Genomic DNA, 6,167 nt, shown 5'->3' on the forward strand with positions numbered 1-6,167 from the left:
TAAGAGTGAACTACTGATTACAACAGTTAGGGCATCTTGGATAGAGTAGTACAATTAGCAATAATAGTATCATCAAGCATAGCCTGCAAACTGTTACAGTCACAGTTTGCAAGGAAAACAATTTTTATATAGGACACATAATTTATCAAATTATTTTATTATAGTCACCCAAAGAGTCACCTACAAAAAGTGCAGGAAATCTGTCCATACACTAAAGACCTAAACAATCCATCTGGGAGCCTGGCTCCCATGGCAATGTCCTGCATGAGTCAGCTGAAGACTAAGAGCCCATGACAATATCCCATGCACGTTTGTTTTATGGACCTGTGCTGGGAAGGCCCAAAGGTCAGCAGTGGACACCAGAAAGTCTGTGCCAGCAGGATAAAGGATCTGTGCCAGTAGTTTGAGGGATCTGCACCAGAGCCAGGAAGCAATGCTCAAAGTAAGCACTAAAGCTTCCCCAAAGAGTACCACAGCCATCCTCAGCAACAGGGAAATCCTAAACTCTTCTGATGATGAAAACAGCTAAGTTCATATTAGGAAGCCAGCATGACAAACTTCTCTAGGAAACTGAGCAGCACATCATCTTCCCTTCTGGAGCCAAGACATGCTGCTCAAAGTAAGGACCAGAACTCCCTTAAAGTTGACCACAGCTATTCTCAGCAACAACAATGTCCTGAGGTCCTCTGGCGAGAGCAGCCAAGTTCATATCAGAAAAGAAAAGTTCAACAAGCTCCTCCAGGAGAACCAAAAACACACTTCCTCTTCCCGATCTCTCCTTTTCATGTTGTTAGTAACAGTCCTCAGGTGGTCCATTCACATCCAGCATCACGCTGATTCAGTTCTGCTGGGTGTAACAAGTTGGTCACCAGTTACCATTCCATCACACGGACAAACTGGGTTAGCTGCTAATTTGGTATCCATGAAATATCTATGGTTATATAACAACATCCAGTGTAATCAAGGGACTTGTATGTGGTGCATTTCCCCTAGGTAGGTTTTATCCTGTGGGGAAGGGAAATTTAAGAGGAATAGGGGATAAAACTGAACAATAACTGCAAAAAAATGTAATAGAAAGAAGGCTGAAAGATAAAGGATGATCACCTAATCTTTGGGCAAGTGAAGAAGAGGACAGGTGAGAAAGAGAGAGAAAGCAAAAAAAGTATTGAGCAAGCTAGAGACTACAGACAATGTCCATTCACATGGAGTATCAAATCAAAAAAGCCTGTTGAGGCAGGCGTGGCGTTTCACTCCTGTAATCCCAGTACTTGGGAGGCTGAGGCAGGAAGATTGTCGTGAGTTCAAGGCCAGCCTGGGCTACAAAGTAAATTGAACACCAACCTGAACTGCATAGTGAGATCCTATGTCAAAAGACAAGAAAAGAACAAAAGAAAGAAAGAAAGAAAGAGAAAGAAAGAAAGAAAAGAGGAAAGAGAGAAAAGGAAAGAGAGAAAAGGCAGAGAAAATAAACCATGCAATAAAAGTTGAAAAATCAAAACTTAACTCCCCACCAAAAGAAAGAAAAAAAAAAAATAGGGAAAAGCAGTTCCTCTGGGGCCTGCAGCTTTGCATGAGTTCTGTAGTCAGAGCCGGAATCTGTACTGCATAACCCTGCCAAGTCTGCAGTGAATTATTGCAGGGTGTCGGACTGATCTTGGCCGCACCACTGACTCCCTTCAGCCCCTGGACATAGGGCAGGGGGGCAGCCTTTGTCCAGCCACTGGCCAAGGCTGTTTACTTGCTTGTGTTGCCAGCCACAGAGCAGGGGCCTGCTTTTAGTCCCTTGTACCTAGGGCTAATACTGGGTTTTGGTGGCCACCAGAACTGAGTTTAGGAGTCCCAGTTTCTATTTCTCAGCAGAATTTTCCCCAGTGTGCTGTCCAACTGCCACCTGTCTACTGTGACTGAAGACCCATCCCTCATTCCACCTCTGGCCCTTAACAGTGAAGCAACCCTGGCTCTATTCTGCTATTGGAGTTTGAGCCTCCAGCCTTTTGAGGCAAAGGGGTGACCTCATCCACCCACTGGTGCTTCTCCATGCAGCTGTGTGTCAGACGCTGCTCTGGCTCACTTGCCAATTACTGACTCCGAGGGCTGCTCAGGAAACGGTGTCTCATGCTCTCAGTGAAGCCTCCCACTGCACAGACTTCCTTGGTCCGGGTTGTGTCTCCATCTGCTCTTCCCATACCGTGCAGTCTCTGCCTGAGAGCCACTTATTCTGCAGCAGTGAATCCTGTTTCTTTTCCTCTTCCAGTTTCCTCATCGGTCCTTGTATGTCTTGTACTCTGGTTCCTCTCTGACTGTTTTTCCTGACTCTCAGCATTTCGTCCTGAATTATTTGAGTTGCTGTCACTCACAAATCTGCCATTTTATACAATCAAATGGACAATTTTCTTAGGTAGCAGAGAGAAAAAAAAACTGCCTTGGGAAGTTATTAAATGCAAGAAAATCTATTATTGTTTGCAATTCTGAACAGAAGAAAAATTTTTAATTTTTATTTATTGCATCCTATAAAACATTTCCAAAGAGGAAACCCTCTCCAGCAAACATGATAATAAATTTTAAAAATTATCAATTTTGAGGGTATAGGCAACTACTTTGAAGGCAATAAGATTCACTATGATGCCCATTCTGGTTTGACTATTATCTTCTTTTGAAGTCCTGTAATGTCTCCAATGTTTAGGTTTTATTGGTTTTGTTCTGTACTGTTTTGTTCAATTTTATTATACCTGATGATATACGCAATTCTTTTTAAGGTAGCAAAAGGGATTATGGTAACCATTGTTGATTCCCTTGTATTCTGTTTTCACATCATGTACTATGTCCATCCTTTGTTCTGACTGACTGCTTTGTTTTGTCACATTTGATTTTATTCTCTTCCAAAAAAAAAAAAACGTAATAAGAACTATGGGAGTAATAAAACCCCAAATGTGTAAATGTTATTGTAAAAAAGAGAGGAAAAGAAAGTGCTCTAAAGGGCACAACTGCAAGTGTGTTTAGGTGTGTAAGACAGATGACCATATTACTAAGTTTTTGTCGGATCATTGAACAAAACTGTTTGCAGTCTCACTGTTTGAATGTCCCCTTCATATGATTAATTTTGTAACTTGATCAACTATTTCTAAGATGACAATATGTAATCTATTAACTAGTGATTTCTTACTTTTTTTTGAAATTCTGTATTACATGTATCCTTTTACTGTTTTTTTCTTTAAATAAAAAAGAAGAACCACAAAAAATTCATCAATAGTTTGAGTAATTCTGAGTAACATTTTTCTTGATTAGCATACATTGTTTCCTTTATGAGTTAAATTGTAGGTTTAGAACATTATTTTAGGGGGAAAATTACTATTTTCAAAATCCACATATATCAAATTGTTGTTGTTACTTTTCTCATTACTGAGACAAAATACCTGGCACCAGAAGTTAAAGGAGAGAAGGTTTATTTAGCTCACAGTTTGCGGAGGCTTCAGTTCATAAGGAGCAAATTTGAGGCAAGATAGCATGGCAGAGGACATCACAGAGGAGAAACAGTCATGGCAGGCAGAAGGCAGTGGACAGCAAGCAGCAGCAGCAACCCTGCTCCTTTCTGTCCCTTTGTATCCCATCCAGGTCTATTGATTGGTGTCACCCACACCCAGTGTGGGGCTTCTGTTGTCCACACCCTTAATCCCAGAATCACACTCTTTAATACATATTCCCAGACCCTAAATCCAGCCAACTCTGAAAAGTCCCACCTATGAGTAGAGGAGGTTTTGGGGGAATATCTAGATACACACCAAAATAAAAATATATCACATTTATCACCAAATATTCCACTTCAAATAGAGGTGAAACTTCTATTTTATTTTCTCAAAACTACTGCTAATAAAGTAACATAAAGTGATACTATTTTGACAGGATCTAATATTAAATGTTAAAGCTGCCCATAGAAAGTTATTGTGTACAAAATCACAGAGCAAAATGAATTTAGAAGTGAAAAATTCCTTTGTAATGTCTATTCTATTCTCTTTCTTTATTCTGATTTTTAAAAAAATCATTCTCTACTGAGAGTAGCCAACACATTTTCATCGCCTTATTTTCTCCTACACAATTTTGATATATTTCACATTTTACTTTACATATTATATCCTGGGTGAGTTTCATTTCACTGTCTATATGAATTCTACTCAGTCTTATTCCAGCTCTATTTCATTTCCGTGAAAGATATTGAATTTTAAGGTTGTCTTTTATAAAAGTTATGCTCCAAGATGAATGAAACAAACTTGGCAACAAAAAACTGAAAATTAAAGGAGAATTTGTGGTTGGTAAAAAAGAAATCATCTAGACCTCTAAGGTCGGTGTTGTAGGTACTGCACGCCGTTGGATATCTTGTGTGCAAATTAGCCTGCTTCTTACAGGCTGCTCCAATTCAAGAGTCTTATCCTCAGAGGGTGAAATGTGTTTCAGGTTTTCTAGACTCTTCTAATGCCCTACATCTTATGTGATGCTCAACTTTATTTCTGTAACATGAGCTAGAGGACCCGCTTCCTCTTTGAAAAGGGAAACTTCATTACTACTTCAGTCTTCCAGGCTGTGAATGGTCTTTCCACTCCCTGGCTTCCCTTCACCTTTAAATCAAATCGAGGTAATTGAGATTCTTGGACAGGCTTTCATGCCCTCTGGTGGATGTTTACAGAAAGACTCACATACTTGATCAGTAAGAAAAATCTCACTGAAAAAGTAAACACTATAGTATGAGAAGAAAATGAATTTGGTCCTGTCAGAATTAAAATCTTAGATGCTCAGTTTAAGTAGAACTATAAAAACCTATCAAAGAACTAAAAATGCAGACAAAGATTTTCAGAGATGACAGAAGAAGAACATAGATTTATCTTTTAAACTTTCTTTTAACATGTCATGAGAATCAAAAACTTAAAAAAGATAGTTATTATTTACAGAGGTTTTTATGGGCCAAACACAAACATCTGGTACAGAATTTTAAAATCTCTCTATGGAGATCAATGTGATCTCAGTTAATCACCTGCTGTTCAAAAGAAAAACTGATGAAAACTCAATTATTATAACTAATACCAATAATATTTGCTGCAAAAATATATGAAGGACCTTGCAGCAAACTTAGCACGCAACAAACAGTGAATTAGTTTATCAACACTGAATGAAAATTAACCTGTGATACTTATTAAGACAACTTTGTCAGAAAAGTTTCTATGAAAATAAGCCTCCTTTACCACCCCACCCATCCACCTTTTCTAACACTTCCATCCAAGCTCCCCGAAGTAACAGTCATCATACACCAAATATTTAAGTGAAAGTCACTTAGTAAAATCTGATTGCTTGATCTCTTACTTTAATTAGTTTTTAAAATCTTTAGCTGTATTTTCTAGATTTGATCACATTTTTCTAAATATTAATTATAATGTCTGCCTGCTCTGCAATTGAAAGGGATTTAACATACATGGAGTAAAAACAGCATTCTACCTAGAGCAATGTATTTGCAATCAATATAATTATGTGCCACATTCTCTGATCTGTATTTTTGTGACCACTTTTGAAATTACAATTTTGTAATGAAAAGGTATCTAGAATAGAAATTTAAAGAAAATGCCCAGTCTCTAGTCTTCCTTCTCAAACTAAGTTGCTACCTATCTTGTGCAATTAAAATATTCTTTCAGGATCCACATTTTCTCATCTATGGTATGAAGCCAGTGACACCTACATGCAAGCATTTGTGTACATTCTTTATTTTTAATTGATGGATGACCATTATACATATTCTCAGGGTACTTTAAGATATGTTGCCACTTGTTCATTGCATGGTTATCACATCAAAGTAAGTAGTAAATCTATCATTTCAAATGTTTAAAGCAGAATTATTTGAGATTTTTCAACTGTCCAAGTAATATACACACATCATTGAATAGTTAGAAAATCCTGAAACTTTGGTAAAAATTAAAATCACTTGTAATCACATCACCTAAAAGATGTATTTAATAGTTTAAATCTTCTCAAATTTCCTTCCTCTCTCACTTTGCTGGTTTGGAGTTAACAAATCATCTTGTTGTGTAATTATATGTTTGTTTTTATTCAAGTAATCTTATATATTTGGTTTTAAAATAAAATACTGTATTACTAAGATTCTCGATAAACAGAACTTTTCTGTTCTT

The sequence above is a fragment of the Cavia porcellus genome, unplaced genomic scaffold, assembly GCF_034190915.1.
Source record: "Cavia porcellus strain 051 isolate PalLab524CR breed Dunkin Hartley unplaced genomic scaffold, mCavPor4.1 scaffold_14, whole genome shotgun sequence".
In the NCBI taxonomy this organism is placed as follows: domain Eukaryota; kingdom Metazoa; phylum Chordata; class Mammalia; order Rodentia; family Caviidae; genus Cavia; species Cavia porcellus.